At 45.4% G+C, this 24,418-nt stretch overlaps 1 protein-coding gene across 1 annotated transcript in view; it reads left to right on the forward strand.

The window, feature by feature from the left end:
- COL8A2 (collagen type VIII alpha 2 chain) overlaps window positions 1-24,418 on the forward strand; it is a 216,139-nt gene that overhangs the window by 12,512 nt on the left and 179,209 nt on the right. The window contains exon 3 of the mRNA XM_083453301.1: window positions 13,817-13,914. The gene's annotated coding sequence lies outside the window, so the exon portion shown is untranslated. The remainder of the gene's footprint in view (window positions 1-13,816; window positions 13,915-24,418) is intronic.

Raw genomic sequence — 24,418 nt, forward strand, 5'->3', positions numbered from 1 at the left:
CTTCCCCCGTGGAAGGGAGCTGGCATTTGCCTTCATTATCATGCGCAGGGCCAAGATGAAGTGAGACCGTCGGTGTGTTTTCCTATCATTTAGGGCATGGATTCTGTGGCAGCCAACTTTCCCAAGGTATACCTCATTATTTAGCAAGACTGGCTTCTGGCCACACCTAATCTGAGAGTCTGCCTGTCCCAGCTCTGTGCTCTGTTTCTGGAAGGGATGCCTGGAAGGTGGGGGCGTCCCTCTTTCATGCTAAAGCATTTTAATCTCTTTGAAGAAGTGCCAGGTTGTGCTAGTAGACCAGGTTGTGCTACCAGGTTGTGCTAGTAGACAGCTATTTTAATGTGCTTTATTTTAATGTGTTACATATATTTATATAAACTATTTCTGCCATTTCCCCATAACATAGAGAGCCAATGTGATATAGTGGTTAGAGTGTCGGACTACTACTTGGGAGACTAGAGTTCAAATCTCCACTCGGCCGCAAAGCTCACTGGGTGAACTTCAGCCAATCACTGTCTTCTCTCATCCTAATCAACTTTACAGGATTGTTGTGGAGATTAAATAAGGAGAAGGACCATGTTCACCACCTTGAGCTCCTTGGAGAAAAAGGTGGTGTTCAAATGCAGCAAATAGATAAATAAATGATATACGTCATAATTAAACATCAACAAAACAACAGATAGTCTTTTCTATCATGGGTGGGGAATCTTCTGCAGCCCAAGGGCCACATTTCCTATTGGGCAACCTTCTGAGGGCCACATGATAAATGGTTGGTTGGGCCAGAGGCAAACAGTGCATATTTTACCTTTGTAGAGTTGCTTGCTCCCTACATAAATAAGTCACATACCCTTTTCTCTCCTCCATCTAGCATTATTAGAGTTCAAGGACAAAATCCAGCCAGGCAAAAGAACTTGGGGAGCGTGGGGAGAGGGCCAGTGAGGGCCAGTGAGATGCATGTCTGTTGGGTTACAGCTCGAAAACATTTTTCTTTCCATTCCTTTGCAAGCAAAAGTGTAAGTGAGTGAATGTTCAACCATACCCTGATTTCAGTATGGAAGAGCTCCATGGAGGGGACACGCATGTTGCTTGGGAGAATCTGCTGCCAAAACCAGCAAGTCAGAAACAAAGTGATAATTCTGCCCCAACCCCTGGCATCTCTTATTGAAGGGTGGGCTGACTTTCACCTATGCCGCCAATGGTTTCTTATGAGCTTGGAATGCTCCAGGATATTGTTTGCTTTGCATTCTTCCATGAGCCAGTCTTACTTTGCACTTCAGGTTTGGATGCAGTTAGCTAGCATTTGGATTTTACACTTCACTGAGTGATGTGATATAGTTGTTGGCTCAAAAAAGTACCAACATGCATTCAAAAACATATTCTTTGACGATAAGATTTGTTGAACAATAAGGTGAATTTTTGTGCTTTTTAATAAGCTGATTGATATGGAAACGGGACCGATTAGATTTGTTAATGAGCGCATGGAAAAGAGACTGAGACTTCAATTAGACTGGTCTGCCCAGGGGTCATCAACCTTTTTGGGCTAGTGGGCACATTTGGAGGCAGTGCCATGGGTTCAAGTCACAAAATGGCAGCTATGGGGCATTAAACAAAAAGTGGCATAGCACAAATGGCAGCTATGGGGTGTGGCATAACACAAAATATCTGCCGCATTTAAAGATACCGTATTTTTCGCCCTATAGGACGCACCGTCCCATAAGGCGCACCTAGTTTTTTGGGGGGGAAATAAAGGAAAAAAATTATTTTCCCCCCAGGCGCGGGGTTGGGGAAGCCCGAGCTTCCCCCGACCCCAGCCCCCAAACAGGCAGCTCTCTGCAAGCCGTGGGAGCCCAGTGCTGGCTCCCGCTGCTAGCGGAGAGGTCCGCGAAGCCTGGACGCGCTGAGCTCAGCGCGCGCAGGCTTCGGCATGCAGGCACCTCTCCGCCAGCAGCGGGAGCGCTCCCGCTGCTAGCGGAGAGGTCCGCGAAGCCTGGGCGCGCTGAGCTCAGCGCGCGCAGGCTTCCGCATGCAGGCACCTCTCCGCCAGCAGCGGGGGCGCTCCCGCTGCTAGCGGAGAGGTCCGCGAATCCTGGGCGCGCTGAGCTCAGCGCGCGCAGGCTTCGGCATGCAGGCACCTCTCCGCCAGCAGCGGGAGCGCTCCCGCTGCTAGCGGAGAGGTCCGCGAAGCCTGGGCGCGCTGAGCTCAGCGCGCGCAGGCTTCGGCATGCAGGCACGTCTCCGCCAGCAGCGGGAGCGCTCCCGCTGCTAGCGGAGAGGTCCGCGAAGCCTGGGCGCGCTGAGCTCAGCGCGCGCAGGCTTCCGCATGCAGGCACCTCTCCGCCAGCAGCGGGAGCGCTCCCGCTGCTAGCGGAGAGGTCCGCGAAGCCTGGGCGCGCTGAGCTCAGCGCGCGCAGGCTTCAGCATGCAGGCACCTCTCCGCCAGCAGCGGGAGCGCTCCTGCTGTTTGCGGAGAGGTCCGCGAAGCCTGCATTCGCCCCATAGGACGCACCCAGATTTCCCCTTCATTTTTGGAGGGGGAAAAGTGCGTCCTATAGGGCGAAAAATACGGTACTGGGTTCTATTCAGAGCAGACCCATCGAAATTAATGGGCCTAAGTTAGTCATGTACATTAATTTCAATAGGTCAATTCTGAGTAAATCTAGCACTGAATACAGCCCACTGTTCTTGGCTACCTTGAAATGATTGGCCATCTAATTATTTTAGGCATTTGCAGATGTATTTAAATATTTTGAATTGTATTGTTTTATTGCTGGTGTGTTTACCTCCCTGGGTTCCTTTGGGAGGAAGGACAGGTTATAAATTTATATAACAATAGAAAAAAAGTCAGGAACACAAAATACTGTGGGCACGCTACCATCTTGTGCATCGTGGATTTTTAGGGGATATGTACTACAAAGAGGTACTGGCAAGCACACGAGTACCTGTGGGCACCAGGATGTGCCCTTTGCCTGGATCTTAGTTCATAGAGGCAGATGGGAAGCTCCTTGAAGTTGGACACTGCTGTTGGGCTGCTGGCTGCCAATCCCAAATCTTTGTTCCACTACCCTAGGGGGCTGCACTGCTCTCCCACCCCTCTTCAAGAGAGCCAGTTTGGTGTAGTGGTTAAGAGCGGTGGACTTGTAATCTGGGGAACCAGGTTCGCGTCTCTGCTCCCCCACATGCAGCTGCTGGGTGACCTTGGGCTAGTCACACTTCTCTGAAGTCTCTCAGCCTCACTCACCTCACAGAGTGTTTGTTGTGGGGGAGGAAGGAAAGGAGAATGTTAGCCGCTTTGAGACTCCTTCAGGTAGTGATAAAGCAGGATATCAAATCCAAACTCTTCTCTTCTTCTTCTTCTCTTCACAACCCACAGGGTGAGCTCAAAGGCAGGATTGTGAAAAGTCTTGCCATTCTGGGGTGTTTCTGCACCTCAGCTAGTGGCAGATTGGCTCACGAACAAGCCAGAAGCTGATTTTTGCAAATGAGTATTTCAGAGAGCACTTAGCAAGGCATGCCCCCCTCATTTATTTTCTGTCTGGGTTTCTGATATTAGACGGGGACCCTGGGGAAATGAAGCCTTTTAAAGTAATAACAGGCAGTGCATGCATGTGTGTCATAGAGAACTGTCTAAGGCTATTATGGCTTGTAGGGGCTTCAGGGCAGTCTAGGATTTTAGGGCTGTACCTTCATGCAGCTGACCCTCAAGGGAGGCTCTGGGCAAGCTGACGTGACAGGATGGTTGCCCACCCCACCCCCACCTAGTGCTCTGTGGTAGAACAACTGCTTTGCACGCAGAAGGTCCCAGGCTCAATCTGCAGCATCTCCAGGTAAAGCTGGGAAAGACCTGGAGAGCTGCTGCCAGTCAGTGTAGACAGCACTGAGCTAAATGAACCACTGCTCTCACTCCAAACAAGAAGAAGGAGAAGGGCCATGGCTCAGAGGCAGAGCTATCACCTGGGGGCATCTATTCCGTCAGTCTGCCTCAGTGGGAGAGAAGGGAAGCAGGGCTCATTTCATCAACTTTCCTGGAGGCCCAGCTCCATCAGGCACCTCCTGCCCTGGCCAGCTGGCCATTACAGGAACAACTGCTTAGAAAATGGCCCATAAGTTTTCCTTTTTCCTTTATATTTTCCTCATCCCTCCCTGTCCCCTTTCCCTTGTGTGTCTTTTGTTTTTTTAGGTTGTAACTCCGTGGGTAGAGACTGTCTTATTTTGATTGTTATCTAAGCTGAAGTCTGAAGAGTGGGGTACAAATGCTATAAATAAATAATAGACATGTATATTTCTATAAACAGTAGTTTTAGGGCACCTGCTAAGTCTTCCTGCTGCTCAGCTAATTCAGTTTGTTGCCGTCGCTAGTTCAAATCTGGAGACAAACTCAGTTGTGGTATACAACCTATTTCTGTAGCACACTATTTGAATAAAGCTTTATTTATTTATTTATTTATTTACCAACCAACCATCTATCTGAGGATCACAGAGCAAACAAGCCATAAAGCAGCTTAAGCATAATAAGGCTTCTTGCCCAGGTGGATTTGGAAGCTCTTTTTATACTAAGAAATGTGTGGCAAGTTAGCCCTGCACCTTACTCAACTCAATCTGGTCAGGGGGTATGGTTCCAGAAACCCAGCATCCTTTCAATATTTATGTACAGTGGTACCTCGCAAGACCTCGGAATACGAAAAACTCGCAAGATGAAAGAGTTTTTCGTTTTCTGAGTTGCTTCGCAAGACGGATTTCCCTATGGACTTGCTTCGCAAGACGAAACATCTTGCGCCTTTTTTTTTTAAACCGCCAATGCATTCCTATGGGAAACCGTCAATACACAGTGGTGCTTCGCAAGACGAAAAAACTCGCAGAACGAATTAATTTCGTCTTGCGAGGCACCACTGTATTCAGATACCAAATAGGTTGGATAAAATATTTAAATTTAATATTTGCCTGCTGGTGAAAAGCATGAAGAGAGACATAGCTACAGTGGTGCCTCGCAAGACGAAAAGAATCCGTTCCGTGAGTCTCTTCGTCTAGCGTTTTTTTCGTCTTGCGAAGCAAGCCCATTAGCGGATTAGCGCTATAAGCGGTTTAGCGGCTATTAGCGGCTATTAAAGTCTTAAGGGATTAGCGGATTAGCTGCTAAAAGGCTATTAGCAGTTTAGTGCCTTAGATAAAGGGGGTAGGGAGCGAAAAAAACAACCCAGGAATCGCAAGACATTTTCGTCTTGCGAAGCAAGCCCATAGCAAATTCGTCCTGCGAAGCACCTCCAAAACGGAAAACCCTTTCATCTAGCAGGTTTTCCGTCTTGCGAGGCATTCGTCTTGCGGGGCACCACTGTAAATGGTCCAAGATGAAGCTTTCTGTGCTGGGCAGAACAGCAACAATGCAAATGAAGTTGTTTCTGTTTCAGGTTTCCCCCATCCCTCTCCATGCAGGAATACAGAAGAAATGGCAGATTATATTGAATTTATGGGGGCCCTTCCAGTCCTGTGTGGTGCTTTTTAGACGAAGCAATTCAGGCTGCAATCCTGTTCATGCTTGTTAGGTAGCAATCCCTATGGAATTCAGTGGGGCTTAGTTCTGTGGAATGTACATGTATTGTGGCATGAACCCATACTAGAAATTGTGGCAGTAATTCTGAACCAAGGTAAGAATCTTAGGTGCTAAGTATTTATACCATACCCTCCAACAATTCTCCGATGAAAATGGATGATGCATAAATGTCAGCCCCAGCACGGAAAGGCAATACTTTGACTTGCACCTAGAAAAAGGCCAAGAAACAGCCAGTGAAGATAATGAAATGGTGGCATAATGGGTTTACAGTGCCCAGTCCCAGTTAGTAACTGAGTGGCCATATTTTGTACCAACTCAGTTTTTCCAGACTGTTTTCAAAGGCTGTCCCACTTACAACTTGTTGCAATAAATCAAATGGGAGTAGGGGTGTGTGTGTGTGTTACTGAAGCTAGGCTCAGTGGCGTAGCGTGGGGGGTGCAGGGGGGTCCGGCCGCACCGGGCGCAACGTCGGGGGGGGGCGCTCGCACTCGCAGCTCTCTGCCCCTACCTGGCTCACTCACTCTCTCTCACTGCAGTGCTGGCTGTGCGAATCCGTTCCGAGCCGCCGGGTCTCCGCCCACTGTGGAGGGGAGGGTGCCAGGCGTGCGGTGCGGTGCGGTGCGGAGAGAGAGCGAGGGACTATCTGGGGGAGGGACAGTGCAGTGGGGGGGGGGCGCAAATTACTTGCCTTGCCCCGGGTGCTGACAACCCACGCTACGCCACTGGCTAGGCTCATGTGATCATAACCACAGAAAAGACCTCTAGGGAATTAAATTCCGAATCCACACTACAGTATATAATTTTAAAAATAAACAGCTCAAAGGTTTTAAGCCACTCTCCCTATTTTCTGCTGTGTGACGAGGGATGAGCAGATCAGCCTGTAATTTTCACTGGTACTCAGTGCTAGATTCACTCTGTCTTTTAAGAATTCATGGAAAGTTCACATTTAAATCATTGTGCCTATTGTTATTAAATACATCACTGGGTAATTTTTTTATATGCATTTCCCTGCAAAAGGGTATTCTTCAAAATGCTTTTCAGTACATTTCCCTGTGAAATATGCACATTTTTGCCATAAAATATGTATGTTTGCACACTGAAACTGCACTGCAAAATCTGGAGAAGTGTGCAGTCCAATTAGGAACTGCACTCCAATTCGCAAGCAAGTTTGGGATGACTGAACTGGGTCAGCCCACTGTGAAAAACTGGACCAGGTGAATTCCCTTCCATCCCAACTGGGTGACTGATGTTTCCTGAACATCAGGAGGCTCCAGACCAAAGTGCGGAAATAGTTAACATTTCCATCTCTGTGGAAGGGGGATTGTGTCGGTGATTTAGTTGTTGCTGAGAATTATTTGGCATCTTCTTCAGGTTTCACTTTCCATTTCTTTGCAGCTGATTACCAAGGAATTTAAACTGTAATAACTCATAAGACCTGGCTCTAATTCTGGCTGACAATATACAATTGGCTCCAACTGGTCAAAAACTAAAAGTGGTGGTAGATGTATTCACAGGAGGGGCTGCTCTAGCTACCGAACCAGCTAAAGTGGAGGAGGCAGGATTTATTATTATTATTAATATTATTAAAAAGAAAGATGTGTTGTTATGAATATGCAAAGTGAGGATTTTCTATAGCTCAGTGGGCACAGATGGCTTGAAGATGCCTACTAAAATTAACCCTGATGCCTGGTGGCAACTAGTTATTGGACAGTGTCCAGTGGACACCCCCCACTTGCTCAGCTGGGGTCTGACAGTTGGAATGCAGCCAGATAGGGAAGAAAGAAAGCTGAGTTTTGCTAGCTGGCACGAAGGATCTAGGGGCTGGTGTGGGTCCAAAGACAGACTGTTTTGTTTAAGAACTGATGCTGTTTTAAAAGGTATCATCAGTGGTGTAGTTAGCTAATTTTAGACTCTGGATTTAAACAATAGCACCCACCCACCCAACAGGCTGCATTTGGGTCCCTTCCGGCCTATTCTGCTGCTTGGGCACTTGGCAGTCTATCAGAGAGTCCTTTTCTGAAAGCACCATTGTCCATCAATGTCTCATACTGTTTGCACCTGATCAGCTTCATATACTTTTATAAAATGTATATTATATTTTCATATATATATTACCAAAGCACCATAAGACACTCCTTGTCAGACTCTAATCATCACTATTTTATTATTAGTGTTATTTCTTAAATTTATACACTGCCCTTCACCTGAAGATCACAGGGCAGTTCACAACGTAAAAGTACAAAAGAACACAAAATACATAATAAAACAAATCAATAACCCCCCTCCCATAAACGCATTTAAAAGGCCATAGAATGTTTGCTCAGCCAAAGTTCTGGTTACAGAGAAACGTCTTTGCCTGGTGTCTAAAGATTTGTAAAGAAGGCGCCAGGCAAGCCTCCTTGGGGAGGGCATCCCACAATTGGGGAGCCATCACGGAAAAGACTTGTTATCATGTTGCCTACCTCCAGTCCTCTCATTGAGGTGGCACATGAAGAAGGGCCTCATATGATTATTTCAGGGTCTGGGTTGGCTCTTAAGGAAAGAGGCGATCCTTGAGATATTGCGGTCCTGAGCCATTTAAGGTTGTTTAATCATATGAGGTCTGACTCCATTGATGGGTGTGACCTTCATTTCTGGCTAAGGAACTTCAGGGCCTGAGTATTTATTCACATGCTTTACTGGAACAAAAAAGGTACTCGTAAGTGGCATATATCAGCTTCTGAGCTCCATGGAATTGTCCATCAGTCAGAAATGGAAAGAGAGCAAAATTTCAGGTACACTAAAATTATACTGTGCACTCCATAGTAGGCAGGAAGAGGGAACTTATGACTTTCCAAATGTTATGGACTCCCATCATCCCTGTTGACTGACCAACAGACATTTCAGCACAGGGCAGTGAGCCCACTTGCAGCACCCTCAGTCCAAAGACAAAAACACACAACATACATATATACATAATTTCATTTGTTTGCAGATTTTCCACAGTTCAAACTATGCTCAAGACGTTTACAACATGAAAAAAATACATTACAACATAACAAAAGTAGTCATAAACAATAAATAAAACATTAAAAAGACACCACCAATCTGAACAATTTCCACATAAATCACAACAAGATCTAAGATAAAGATACAAAACAGGAACAACAATCCTCAACAAACTTCCCAGCCCAAGCATCTATTCTGTAGCCTCATCTTTTGTAGCTGGAGTCAATCAGGGCCCCGCCCTCCCAGGGCAGGTGGGAAAAGGCCTGCAAGGCAGGAAGCAGATCTTCCAGGACTCACAGCCAAGATGCTCAAGAACAGGCTTCCTCAGCCTTGGCCCTCCATATGTTTTTGGGCCTACAACTCCCATGATCCCTAACTAGCAGGACCAGTGGTCAGGGATGATGGGAATTGTAGTCTCAAAACATCTGGAGGGCCGAGGTTGAGGAAGCCTGGTCAAGAACTTTGTAAAGGCAGGCTGGTAAGGGGTGTGGCCTGGGGAAAGAGGCTGTGGCTGAGGAGAGTACCAAGTAACCAGAGACTCCTGGAGGGCTGTATTTGGCCCCCATGCCTTAGGTTCCCTACCCCTGGTTTAAAATAGTCTATGGCTTAATGTTATGTGCAAACCAGCTCATTATGAATCCTGGATTGGCTGAAACCCCTACCCCCCACCCCTCCTTTCACCGATGAAATGCTGCCTGTGAGAACGCAGGGTTAAATAAAGTTTGGGTGCCTAACAGATTAAAAACTTAAGCCTTTGGACTGAGGGTGCTGCAAATGGGCTCGTTGCCCTGTGCTGAAATGTCTATTGGCAATAAGCTATGAGAGGTTTCGGTGAGGTGGGCGGGTGGGGAGAAATGAAGACTCTGGGAAATATGACTACAGGCCGACCTTGTTAGAAAGAACCACACAAGCACCGTTAAGCCTTCAAGCCTGCCATTGTTCTCCTCCACCACCACCGCTCACCCCCCCAGCCCATAATTATTCCCACTCCCTGAATCTTACACCCAATAATTCAGGAAAGCTGAGTAATGGAAGAAACAACAGCCATTTTAATCGCTCGGTACTGGTGGTCTCCCCACAGAGAGGTGTGGGAGGGGAAGGGACACCACGAGGGAAGGTTTTTCAAGAGAGCTGCGGTTGTGGTTTCCTGTATTTGGGGTAGTAAAAGGAAGTGTTGGGCAGAAGGAGCCGTTCACCTATCCAAGAGCTTGGAAGAAGGCGTGGGAGGGAGGGAAAGGGACTTCCTGTTTGAAGAAAAGGGACCCTTCAGTCTGAGGCCGAGACACAGTTGGCAACTGGCCTGAGAGCTGATGGGTTTCACCTTGATGGAGGGAGCAGGACAGAACTGAGCCAGCCAAGGTGAACTTGAAGTCATGAAAAGAATGTGAAACAGAAGGGCAGAAAGAGTATCTGGAGAGTTAATGTTATGAGTGCCGCTCATCTCAGCAGAGCCACCCAGAGGCAGACTTTCCCTTCTATATTATTAGCTCCTTAGAGAGGTGGCAAAAAAGCTTGTCCAGCAGTAAAGGAAGATGTTGAGCCTACTGGGGTGCCAGCATGGACCGATCCACACTAAGACCTCTGCATCTTCTGAGTGTCCTCACAAGTGTGGTTTGGAGTTCACTTGCTTCTAGATTGGTGTTGCTAAATGACTGGAATAAAGCCAGTTTGGCCATTTTGAGGTTGTGGTTTTCTGTTGTTGTTTTGTTTATTTGTTGTTTTTCATGTGGTTCAGCATCCCCCCCCCCATTTGTACACCTTAGGTGAATAGACAGCTTTTGTTCTGTTTTCCAGACCCAGAAGCAACAGAATTGCTACTCTGGGCCCATGAGCCAGCAGGCTCTGATATCAGTTCCTGCACAGTTACCAGATTTTTTAAATGTCCAGAGTTAGTGAATATAATCCAGACCAGCACTTCTGCTATGTTTTGTTTAATTTTTTCCTCAGCTGGCAAAGTTTTCCGAGATCAGATCTGGATAGAAAGGCTGGCAAAGTTCTCTGAGCTTGGACTCAGATAAAGAGGCAGGCAAAGTTCGGCTCAGACAGAGAGGTGGGCAAAGTTCTCTGGGTCTGATAACTAAACTGAACTGAAGTTAAAACTGAAAAACTGAAATAAACAGAAACTGACAAATTTGCCCATCCCAAAGGGTGGGGAATGGTGGTAGGCTGAAGGTTTCATTTAACATCTGGATTTGGCATACTTGGCACTCCATATAAGCAGCTGGTATTGCTCGCTAATTCAAAATCACCTCCATTTGCAATCAGCTAAAGTTCTACTTGATTAATATTCCAATGAAGTTGATTAAAAGGTGCTGGCCTCTTAAAAAACAAATGTACGTGTGTGTGTGTGTGTGTGTGTGTAGGTGGGGGGGGGGAGAGCAAGAGAGGGAGAGAGGCATATAAGAATAATTGCCCAATGGAATAAATTACCAAGTAAGCTTGTTGAGTCCACATTGTTAAAAGCTTTCAAGAGTAAGTCTGGAAAACGTCTGTCTGGGATGATTTAGAGATAATTAGTCCCCACTTAAGGGACTAAGATGGCTTTTAAAGGTACTTTCCAGATTTCAAGTGCAGGGCTACATTTTATGCCATGTTGGTTACCTTGGCTTGCTCCGTTGCCTCTTCTGCATGTGTCAAAGCAAAAGAAAAAAGAAAAAAAAGTATTAGAATTCATCACCAGAGCCAATGATTATTTATTATTATTTATTTATTTATTTATTTATTTATTTATTTTACAGATTACAGTGTATCCTGCCTTCCTCCATTCACACTCATGGTGTCTTAGGGGTGCCCCCCCCCCCATTTTATTGAGAACATATTTAATTCTCACTTCCCTCCAAAATTTGTCTGAAAATGTGTATCTTAACGGAAATAGAAACAGTGCGCAGAAATGCATATGTTACTGAATATATCAAGAGCCAGTGTGGCGTAATGGCAAGAGTATTGGAGTAGGACCTGGGAGGCCTGGGTTCAAATCCCCACTCTACCTTCCCTGGTGTGCCCCAAGGGAAGGCAGAAGTGAAGGAGTCTGTATTCTGTCAGTTTCCTGTTGGCACAAGAGGACTCTGTCAGTCTTCATTTTATATAATGCATTTGTTTTAGTGTTTAAATTGTAAATCGCCTTGGCAGTGGCGTAGCGTGGGGGGTGCAGGGGGGGCCGGCCGCACCGGGCGCAACATCTGGGGGGGGGGGCCGCTCGCACTCGCAGCTCTCTGCCCCTACCTGGCTCACGGGTTAGGGGGCGCAAATTACTTGCCTTGCCCCGGGTGCTGACAACCCAGGCTACGCCACTGCGCCTTGGCAGGAAGGCGGTATGTAAATCCAACTAACTAACTAACTAACAAATAAAGTAGCTTGCTGGGTGATCTTGGGCTGGTTATATTCTCTCCGCCTAACCTACCTCACAGGGTTGTTGTTAGGGTGAAATGTGGAGGGAGGAGAGCCATGTACGCTATATTGAGCTTCTTGGAGGAAAGGTGGGATATAAATGTAACAACAACAAGAACAACAACAAGAATAAGTAAAATATTACTACTAATAATAACATACAAAAATGCATTATGTTAAAAGTTTCTTGCAAAAAGATCTATACTTGACAAAACTGAATGCAAAAATGTCTGTAGTAGGAGAAATACACACTGAAAAACTGACTAATTTTCATAAGAACTTTCCCCAAAAAATCACCTACTGATATAGAAATGTGTTGAACTGAAGCCTGGAAACATGGGAAATTGAGAAAAACTGAAACTGACAGCTTGATTCTTCCATAATGACAATTCAAAAACGTGCCACAAAAACAATAACATCAAAAAACATTGTAAAAAAATACATAGAATAAAGCTTTGAGGAGAAATTGTTCCAATAACATAGAGGAATTAAATTGGAACAGTAATAAAGGCCAGTTAAAACTCCCCTCAAGGCAAAATAAAAGAGTAGTTAGTTCACAGACCAAAGGTCTGTCTAAATAAGAAAGGATTTGCTTTGATGAGGACTCGTGAAATAGACCCATAAAGCTTTGTAGATGAACAGAGGGAAGATTTTAACTCAGGTGTTCCTGGTCCAAATCCATTACTCAGACCACTACACCAAGAGAGCCAAATGAGCATATCCTTCACACTAGGGAACCTTCAGGTGATGACAATGGGTTCCTCCAGATGGCTTATTTATTGAACATTCAACCTTATTTTCTGGCACAAAGATTAGACTATGTCAGATCTTTATTTAGCATTCATCCTGATTTGCTTGCACGATGTTTATGTGGCCTCCTCTTAATAATTTGTTCATCCCTCACTTTCCAACGTATTTCCTTGTAACTTTCCTAACAGCAAAAGTTCTGTTTCTTTTTAAAAGTGGCTTTTTATGCAAGAGCACTAGAGCCCTTTAATCCAATTTAACTGTGCAAACTTAAATTTCTGGTATGCATTTGAATTGCTCCTGCAAAACAGTGGTAGTTTGTAAGCAGCCACTGTAACGCAGGCCTGAATTAGACAGGTCTAGTGTTCTGCAGCATACCTGGTAGATTTACTAATCCAGTTCTAATAGACCAACCCATTTTGCTTCCCAATCTCTCTCTGGCTGCGTATACACCATACTTTGAAAGCACAGTTGACGCACTTTGAAGGACCTACCATGACTTTCCTCAGAGAATCCTAGGAACTGCAGCTTACCCCTCACAAAGCTACAATTCCTAGCACCCTTAACAGACTACGGTTCCCAGAGTTCTTTGGAGGAAGCCATGTGCTTTAAATGTATGGTGTGTTTGCAGCTTTTCCTATCTCTCCCCCTCACCTCACTTTGTAATTTAATGTTGCGCTTACCACAAAGTACAGTACATGTGGAGATTAGTCTTAAAATGTTCTTTCTCAGAATCTTGGAAAGCATTGGCGATGGCCTGAAATGCACTATACGTTCCATGATTATTTGGCCTTTCTGCAGTACCTTCCATTCATAACATGTACCTTCCATTCATACATGCACCCCACAACCCCAACCAGTCTGCCAGCATAATACAGCTTGTCATTTCTGAAACCACATCATAAAGAAAGGGAGGGATCTGCTCCGAAGCACATGGCAATACTCAAGGTAGAGAGCCAAGATGAGAGAGAAGCACAAGGCCCCATTGTTTGGTGGAGCCAATGTGGAACTTCGTGTTGTTATTGGGGGAGGAGGGGTTGCTGGGGGTGGGTGGGTGAGTGGGAGTAGAATTGGTACAAATCAGCACCCACTCATCGTTAAATTGCTTAGATGCTCCCTAGGCTAATAAAGGTTCCATCTTCTTTTCAGATACAGCCGGCTGGAAAATTTTCAGAGGAGAAGTTTTCCCCAGTGGAAACAGGAAGGATGTGGAGGGATGGAGGCCAAGAAATCTAGCAAGTTTCAAAGTGAGATTGGATGGCTGGACTGCCTTGGCCCACTGTAGTTAAGACTGGGGAGGAAAATGGGAGGGAGAGCCAGTTCTCTGGTGCCAGGCTAAAGCTAATCTGTAATTACTAGGGGTAAAAATCTGAGCAGGGGTGGGGTCAGCAACTGGCATCCTTGGTAGCTTGCCAAGCCCCCAGTGCCCAAAGCAACAGACAACTTGGAGCTGCCGTCTTATTTTTCACACCATAAGAACCAACTCCTAGGGGCCATGGGGGCTTCGATGCTCACAATAAAATAATTGAAGGGGCCAGGCCCCCACAAAGTTTATGGGCATTCCCATTTAAATAGTATGTGTGTGCCCAATGTCATATGATCTATTATGCAGGACGGGGGTTACCTGGGCCCCCACAATATTTTATTCAAGTTGGCACCCCTGTTCCACGCAAAAATCTGGGGCAGTGGACCTAGACTACTTTGGGGCACTGTGAGTAATTTAAGTTGGTGGATAATAGTTGAACAACGACTGGGTGTGAAAGAACCCCCAAGCCGCACACAAACGAGAGACCAAAACTCTCCTGCAATTGCATTTTATTACAGAAGACACAGGACTGCAGTGATCTGCTGGAGACAGCATCTGGATGTTCTTTTAAAAGTGAGTGAACAACAGATGACAATTTCAGAGGGCCACAGAGGTTCCAAGTCTGTGTATAGACCATATAGGCCAAGGGTCGGCAAAGTTTTTGTGGCTTCGGCTGGTTCACAGTCCCGCAGACCTCGCGGTGGGCTGCAGTGTGTGCGCACGCACGCATGTGCAAATGCTTTTTCTGGCACAGAGGAGGCGTGCGCAGCTTCCCATTGGCTGCAGGAGCTTCCTGCAGCCAATGGGAAGCCAACCAGCGTCGCAGAAGCGTTCCCCGCTCTGCTCTGCGCCGGTTTAGTGCGGTGCACGGGAGCCAACCGAGTGAGCGGTTGGGGTCCATGGGCCAGTTAAACAACCCCCATGGGCCGCTTGTGGCCCATGGGCCTTAGGTTGCCGACCCCTGATATAGACCTACATAAACCAGAGGTCTGATTTGGCACAGGGCAGCTTCCTATATTTCCATGGCTGCAGATAGAGCATTGTTGCAGGGTTTGTATATGTGTGTGTGTAAAAGAGAACATATTTGTGTGGTCTGCAGGCATATGGTCATATTTAGAGAAATTACAGCAATTGTTAAGAAATCAAAAATATTTAGGGCAACACTGATTGTGGCTGCTTTTCCACTCCCCCGCCTTTTCCCTTTGAATTTTTGAGGACACGGATGAAATCTGATGACCAAAACAGGGAGGGCTTGCTGTTTAAGCCACAGCAGCACAGGCCCTGCCTAGCCCAGCCAGCCAAAAGGGAGTAAAGATCTTTAGAGAATGTGCCTTGGAACTGGCTTGGCTGGCTGCTGTGCAAACCCTCACCCAGATGCTTGGAGGGTGGAACACGTTTCTGTTTTTGTAAATTGTTTGTTTGCATTAGCTGCTTCATATCCAGCATTGTTCTAGAATTTAGTGGAATATATATATATATATATATATATACACACACACACACACACACACACACACACGGTATATATATATATGTTCAGTTGCAAGCCACAAAACAAAACAAAATGCAGCAGTGCTACTGGCAAGGATCTTTGATCTCGATTAGAGCCAGAGGCCTCTGAGTAATTCATATTTTGAATGCTTTGCTATTGAACCAAGCTGTAGTATTATCCCACCATATCCAATCCAGCAGCACAGTTCTCAGTATTACAATATGTACATACAACTATGTCTGAAGCGAGCAGATGCATCAACTTCCCATGTCTCTGGTCTGGATCGCTCATTTGTAGCGTGATACTTGTGCAAAACATCATAGAACAGCTAATTGCACATGCTTCCTCTAATTCCATGCAATTGATTTCACTCCTAAGGAAACAATGCGTTGGCTCCCAATATTAGAGTAGATCCATTAAAATTAATAGGCATGACTAACTCAGGTCTGTTAATTTCAGTTGGTGTACTCTTGAGTAAAAGCTGGTTGGATTCAGCCCTTTATTAGTGATTGCTAAGGAATGATGGTGCACACTGTTTAAAAAATGAAACCTTTTAGCACTCAAATGGCAAGTTATTGCTTTGGGAAATCAGGCAGTCATTCATTTAACAAAAATAAGAAATTAATTTTGTTTTTAAAAAGGGTATTGTGTGGATCATTGGATATGGGCTGTACTGCACAATTTTAAAATACGTCTCTGGATGGTGAAGGGGAATGAGTGCATTAGTTGTCATCAATCATGCCATGGGTGTTACAACAGTTTGTGTGTGTGTGAGTGTGCACACACACACACAAATAAGAGCTGTTGACACACTTTTTTTGTGGCAGGGCTACCACCTAGTTTTTGTTTTTTATCATGTTGCTTTTGAGGTGTCATGAAAAACCTAAAAAGCTGGTATGAGCAGAAACCATGGTGGGACAGTAAAATTCACATTTGTAACACAGGTGATGATTTCTCTATAATGCTATCTCTCTTGCATGGCCTGTGGTACTGTACAGCTGCAGCTGCCCCGTTAAATTCATTTGATAGATTATGTGACAACCTCTGCAGATTTCGATAGCAAGCATCTCATGTAGCCCAGCTGACCACCATAGCGCAGCATCACTGTAGTAGCCTAGCTCAGACAGAGGAAGCTGCCTTATACTGAACCAGACCACAGACCCATCTAGCTCAGTATTGTCAACTCCAAACTGACTGGCAGTAGCTCCAGAAGTTGGTCCTGTTTAAACAAACAAACAAACAAACAAACAAACAATAATAATAATAATAAATCAGCACAGCTCCAGCCAGTGATATCAAATCACCTCTCAGCTTCTGTGTGTGCTTGCAGTTAAGTGTGTTTTGTGCACGCCACACATTTTGGGCTATTAGGTGTATTTTAAAATCCCCTCTGAAACATCTGCATGAAATATGGACTGAGTGAAGACATCCCATCATCACTCTAGTGTGAAGGGGGGAAAAGCTCCCTATTGGTTTTATTTATTGGAGTATTTGTTTTTAATTTAGGAATTAAAAGGAGATGCTTGGTCAAGGGGTTTAGTGTCTGGAGCTGAGGTTTTTCAGAGGCTGGAGTACAGCAGCATCAAGCCTGAAACCATGTAAAGCAGTTCCTTCTCCTTTGTGGATATATAGAATGTCAGCAGCACAAATGTCACTTTGAAGCTGGTAGTCCTGAACCTGCAGCCGGGAAGAGCCTCTGTTAAACCACCTTTCTGGATGTGTATTCCAGCCTATGCTCAATGGATCTAGGAGAGGATCTAGGAGAAGCTGTGGGCTCCTCTCCCTCTAGCTCCATTTTGACAGGCAGCAGCTCTCCAGGGTTTCAGGCAGCAGCCTTTCATCAGTCCATTTATTTTATTTTATTATTTCATGAGAATTTTACACCACTTGATTGTAAAATGACTGAAAGTGGTTTACACAAAGATAAAACCAAGAGAAAAAAAAGAACTCATCTAGCTCAATATAGTCTACATGGACTGGTAGTATCTCCCCAATGATTCATAGAGGAGTTCATGCCAGCTGTACCTGGAGTTGCCAGGGGTTGAATCTCAGAGCACCTGTTTACAGAATAGAAGCTCTGCCACTGAGCTATGCTCTTCCCCCAAATAGAGCGGCTAACAAAGTGAGAATTTTTATGTGATAGGTAGCTGCCTTATACCGGTCAACAGTCCATGTATCTCAGTAATGTTGACACTAACAGGCAGCGACTCTCTGGGGTTTCAGGCAGGAGTGTTTCGCAGTTGCACTTAGAAATACAAGAGATTGAACCCAGGACCTTCTGAATGCAAAGCACATGTTCTCCCACTGTGCTTTCCTTCTGCAACTGAGCTATAGTTTAGCATTTTGTTTCCTGGAAGCCCAAAAGCAAGGGTATAATGGCAACAACCTTCACCTGTTCTTTGCCCATCACTAACTGGATTCATTCACGTGCTGCTTCAGAGCATGAGAGGTAATAACCAACATGGCTCATAGCTATTAGTGGATATCTTCACCTTTGTCTGTTTCTTTTTTAAAGCTTTCAAGCCAGTGGTCATCACCACATCTTTTGGCCTTGAATTCCACAGACTAATTTAAACTTAGTTTTGCCCTCCCCAAATAATCACTTGCCAGTCAGTTTCATTTTGTTTTCTTTTAACCATGCATACTTTTATAAACTTTTAGTTGAGAGTGATGGACTGCAAAAAGGGGTGCAGGAAGGCATCAATTTCTGCTTTTCCCCATGCAGTCCTGTTTCTGCTCTGCTGCAGTTTGACTGCTGAATAAATCTACATTTGTCTCGCTGTCTGCAAAGGCAACAAAGGAGATGTAATTAATTATATCATTACATTACTCCACACCATTCCTTTCAATGCTAGGGAAGCACAATGCAAATTGGAAGGAAAAACATCATAAATTACATACAGTTACATATCATTTGTGGATGGAAAACAACAACAAATAGCAAACATATATTCCTTGGATTGATTTCCATTCTGGACGTGGGCAAATGAGCAAACACTTGCAAAATCTGATCCTTTTTCCATTTCCATTAGAACTCTCCAACATTCCTAGATATGAATAATATGGGGTAGGAGAGAAGTAGGTACAAAGAGGGTTGCTAAGTGGGTGGCATTAGCTACTCTACCCCACCCTGAGCCAGGTGAGATGACCCACTGTAGAGGGCTTGCCAGGGAGATCTCCCTGCTTGCAGTGGATGCTAATCTATTGGGATGAATGAGATACTGCCTCACCAACCTCAGTGGCCCCACCTGTCTGCTTTCCTACTTCCAACTAGTCCAGGAGGTGGCACACTGCCTGTCAGCTTCCTCCTTCTCAGTGTCAGTGTTGCCTTTGTAGAATTGAGCAGAGAGGAGGATGGAGATAAAACAAGAAATAGCTGTCTGTGCCTGTCATTGCCTCTGGCCATCACAGGAAGGACTATAGATCAGTGGTAGATTATTTGCATTGCAAGCAGAAGGTGCCAGGTTTAATCCCTGGCATTTTCACATAAGGCTGGGAAAGCTCCTGGCCTGCAACCCTGGAGAGCTGCTGCCAGTCAGTGCAGACAATACTGAACTAGATGAGCCAATGGCCTGACTCAGTATAAGACAGCTTCCTATGTTCCTGTGTTCTCTGGTTGCACCTACTGTTGGTCTTCCAAGCTTTTGCCCTATCAGTCCCAATTGGCACTGATCACTGTTGCATGCCAGATAGAATTCTTGTGTGAGGGCTTTCCAACCCACAACCCCCATGGCCCCAGTGGTAAAACAAAACCAAAAATATTTCAGTTTATGGTGTCTCTGGGAAGTCCTTCGTCATAGGTCTCTACAAGAGAGGCCAGAGGAACACTGCCCATCTCACCACCATCTCTTTACATCTGTGACTGTCCATTCTCTTTCTAGGAGATTGTTGACTCAATGGGTTTGATAGCATTTTTTTCTGCTGCCTTTGCCTATGTTTGTGTGCAAGGGAGGAAACGGCCCTGTTCAGTGCGCCTGTTTTCTCAAAGGCCCCTTTTCCATCTGTGCAAACAACAAGCTCGTTATGAAAGCCCCTTTAATTGTCCAAGCCCACATGCACAACATTTACCGAAAGGTTCAGCTGGACGGCGAGAGTCATGTCCTTTTTTTCTGCGGCAGCGGACACAGCGCCATAAATCATCCCCTCCTCCCTCCCGTGGCTTGCCTATGTAAACGAGAGGCTTTACCACATCTCCAAACCCCAAGCAAAAGCCTTTTCGGCTTTTTCTTTTGTTATTGCAGCAAGAGATCAAGAACAAACTCCTTCTTCACTGGGAAACAGCCTTTTACTGGTCTGCAGAAAAATGAAAAGGAAGGGCATTGTGTTGCCTTTGAAAGGGGATTAAAATGTGAGCAGATCATGGGGAAATATAATCATTTCTATCTCTTTGCCAGATCTGAAAGGCCTTCCTTTTCTTGTCAATAATGCATTCAATCTCACTATCATTCTCACCAAACCAGTCCTGGTGTTTCCTGGTTTGGTATCCAATAGTTTGTTCACAGGCTGCAATAATGGATGCACTTAGCTTGGTTCAGTGTTCCTCGATGTTATCAGGGAACTTCAAAAGCAGATGATCCTTAAGAGTCGTCTGGAAGCAATCCCACCTAATAGGATCTTGAAGGGCTTGAGTGTTCATTTTGCGCTTTGGTTTTCTTCCTTGAAGCCTGCGTTGAGGTACAGTGATACCTCTGGTTAAGAACTTAATTTGTTCCGGAGGTCCGTTCTTAACCTGAAACTGTTCTTAACCTGAGGTACCACTTTAGCTAATGGGGCTTCCTGCTGCCACTGCGCCGCCGCCGCGCGATTTCTGTTCTCATCCTGAAGCAAAGTTCTTAACCCGAGGTACTGCTTCTGGGTTAGCGGAGTCTGTAACCCGAAGCGTCTGTAACCTGAAGCGTCTGTAACCACTGTATAATATTGATTGCTGCTGGAGGGCCACAGGTTCCCCACCCCTGGCCTAGAGATATGAATGTGACGTTCTATGTAAGAGGGAACCTGTGAGGCTTACCCTGTTGCTCTCTGTGCAAGAGCAAATTGAAACCATGAACTCTGGGGCTCTTCAAGTAATTAATATTGCAAATGTTTCGCAGCCTGGGCTTTGCTGGGGCTGGTGGTTGAGAGGGTGGAGGGGAGAGACCCGTTCCCTCATTGATCCTTGCCAGCGTTGACAGGAATGGACCAGTCATTAATAGGAACAGGATTCCTTTGGCTTCTACTTTGTACCATGAAGCCCTGTCTGGAAAGGCTGGAAAAGGGCCACATGCTGTTTTACAATTAAAGGAAAAACAAATTATTTCATCAGGGACAAAAATCCTGCTTACCCTTTTAAGTTACTGGGTACTGAGGGTTGGAGACGCTATAGCAAAGACTGGTCATGCCTTGGTTTCAGGTGTTTCTTTTCTCTCTTCTTCCTTTTCTTGGCTTTTAAGAAACTTCTCTCTGAAGAGTTGTAAATGTAGCTGGATTTCTAGAAGAATAGGATATTCAAGCCTATCCAGAAGCCAGGTGTGCTGCTCTGGATCCTCTCAAATTTCTTTTAAATTCCTCCTAAAAAAAAATCACATTTTCCATGAAGCCTTGGGCTAAACCCCTAATTTCCCATGACCTGCTTACATTTTAATCCAAACCAGGGGAAAAAAAAATCGGAATTTGCCATGCTCAGTTCCTTAATGAGGCTAATGAAGCGCATATCCAGATTCAACGCTGGTGCCCTTCACTGGTGTTTACACTGGCAAGCTAGCTTTCTGCAGGAGAGACTTTACTACAGAGGAGCATTTGAACCAGCACTCCATCATCCTTCACCCTGAAGTGGCACCACACAATCCCACATGTCTGGAAGACTTGCCTTTTCTGACAGAATCCATCATTCCTGAGAGTGTGGGAGGCTAGCCAAGGGGCAGCATGCATACACACATATACACACACTCAAGTTTTTTGTGGTTCCCCAAGAGATCCCAAAAGTTTGTTAATCTTTTAAAAAAGTAACTTAAAAAAAAAGTTTTTGTTTTGTTACTCCTATGTGTCTCCTGCTGGGCTGCCATGATACCAAAAAGTTGGTGGGTTGGTAGTTTGGGTTTTTTTATGTGGCCCAAAAGACCCCCCCTCACTTTTTTTCCAAACTTTTTTTTTAATAATTGACTGCTCATATATGTCCCCTGCTGTGATACTAGAATGCGTTTTTCTTGTGGGTCCCCAAGACCTCCTCAAATGTGTCCATTAAACATTTTTTAAAAAAATATATACTATAACTGACCATTTTTGTGGGTCCCTTGCTGTGATTCTGTGATGCCATTTTCTCCCCCCCAGCCACACCCACCACATTTCGGCTCACTTTTATACCTTGACCGCACCCACTTTGACATGTTCCTCTATCTCAGAGATTCCAAAGAAATGTAGGAAATAATTGCAGTTTTGTAGACGCAGCGCATGGCTGATATTGCATGATGTTGTAACCTTGCTGCTGCCTAAGCAGGGCTACGCCCTTGATGAACACTCCCAGAATCTTGGGTAACACTGCGTTGAGCAGAGTGATGGAGACAAAGGCAAGAGATTTAATTTAAATAATGATACCACCAGGAACTGATTTAATGCATTTTTCTACACCAATGTAAAAATGCAGTTGACCCAATACTGCTTCAGAGCTGGCCCAAGTTACAGCACCCTACATCTGAAGGAAGAGGGAGACTGGAAAGTTCAGAATTCCCCTTACTTCCCTCCCAGAATATACTGGAGAACAAATAGCCACATTTAGAGCTGATTTCTAAGCCAGTCGAAAATATAGCATTTTCTCAAGAACAACCTGTTGTTGGTAGCTACAGTAGTTTGCAGATTAAAATCATAAAACTAACATGTCTAATTACAAAGGAAATCCCTGAATTGAACAGCTTGTTCTTTTAAGGAAAGGGTTGCCGGGGGGAGAGGAAGGCAAGAACAGGACTAGCAGCTGCTTTTGCTGACCTGGGCTTAGCTCCAGTTGGGTTGTCAGCTCCTTACCATTTTTTAAAAGAATGTTTCAAGAATACAGCAAATATCAAGTACTAGGAGCACTTGCCAAAGTTGATTATATTTTCTGTCATTCTGTGCAAGCATGCAGGTGGGAGGCAAAAAACGTGCAAAATTCAGATTCCTGAGAATCTCAAGCTTCTAGTCCTTATGGTTTGACTACATGTCAGGCGAATCTCAGAAAGTAAGGTACTGAATAAATGAGATTTCCCCGTAGTCTTGGGCAGGATTTCAGTCCCATTTTATGACAAGCAGAAACATGCAAAATCTATGTGAAAATAAGCTTGATTTGTATAATCACAAAATTCCACTTTTGATGGGCTAATATTGTGTTACCTTCATGTAGAATCTTTATTTATACATGAATATGTGTGATTCTTCCCCCCAAAGAGAGCACATGGATGTAACTAATGAGGCCCCTTTCACAGATAATGAGGCCCCTTTCACAATAGGACTTTTCTCCTTTTCTCCCCACTCTGTGACCCCTGAGCACCCCTATTCTTGTTCTGGGGTTCCCCCAACCCTCCAGAGCAGATTTAGGGAGTGCATGGTGAGAGTGGCGGGGAAGTCCTCTTGTGCCAGATGACCTTGTTCCTCGCATGCAGCAACCTAGTTGAATCTCACCCTGAATAACAAGCTCCAGAACCTCCATTATTTATTCTGTCTATGACTCCTCACCTTTGGGGAGATAGAGACAGATTAGTCTATATCAGGGGTGTCAAACTCAAATTCATCGGGGGCCGCATCAGCAGTTTGGTCACCCTCAAAGGGCCGGTTGTATCTATACTATACTATGTAAAGTGGAGGTTTCCTGTGTAGAACGGCCGGCGCCGCTAGAGGGCAGACGTTCTCTGGCTTGTAGGCTGCCACGCATGCACTGAAGAGGCGGCTTTCTTGTGTAAAAAAAAAAAAAAAAGCGAGAATAAAAGGTGAAGGCCGGCGGCAGCTACACAGGCCACATGACGAGGTCTGGTGGGCCGGATTCAGCTAGCGGACCTTGTGTTTGACACCCGTGGTCTATATCAAGGTGGGGAAACTCAAGCCCTGGGCCTCTTCTTCTGGTCCCCAGAACTCTCCACAAGCCACACTCCTTGTTGGCCTTTGCTTTGCTCCTGGAGTATTTTTGCCTGGCTGGAACGATAATGCCTTTTGCTTGCTTGGATGGATGGAGCACAGAGAAGGCTGTGTCGTGTGTGAAGAAACTAACCTGCTGCACAAAGTTAACATTTATGCTTGTTGCTCTAATCACTTTTGCCTCTGGATCTGCTCATCAGTGGCATATGGCCCTCAAGATAGGATTTATCTTGCCTGGGCCAGATCGGTCCTGTGGAGATCCCTCCATTGGCCGGATTGTGCACACGCGTGAGCGCGCCCACGATTTTCTGTGTCGGCGCAGTTGTGATTTTCGGGGTCTGCGCATATGCAGACATGGTTTCCGGCGCCGCAGAAGTGAGTCCCCGTGCCGCGCTGTGCCGATTTAGCACAGTGCATGAGCGGGCAGCTTGGTTCAAGGGTGGCTTGTGGGCCGGTCAAACGACCTTGACAGGTCGCTTCCGGCCCATGGGCCTTAGGTTGCTGACCCCTGCTCAAGATGGTTGACCAGAAGGAAAAACAGCCCTCTGGCTGAAAAAATGTCTCCCTGCCAGTGTAAAATAGAACTGTCCACTTTAAAATAGGAGACATGGTCATCCTAGTTTTGGTGCTGGGAGGTACAAAAACTCTGCCACACCTCATCTTAAGTAATAGTAATCCCTGCCCTCCTCAATACTAATGGAATTTGAACACACACACACACACACACACACACACACACACACACACAGTGTCAGTGAGAATGTCCCATCCAAGTTGCCTAAGGAAGGAAATGGTAGGGAGGAGGAGAGAGACAATATATCCACCACCACCTCTTAAATAATAGTAACTCCCCTCACAACAAAAGTATGGATGGAAT

The sequence above is a fragment of the Podarcis tiliguerta genome, assembly GCF_965153285.1.
Source record: "Podarcis tiliguerta genome assembly, chromosome: 8".
NCBI lineage: Eukaryota > Metazoa > Chordata > Lepidosauria > Squamata > Lacertidae > Podarcis > Podarcis tiliguerta.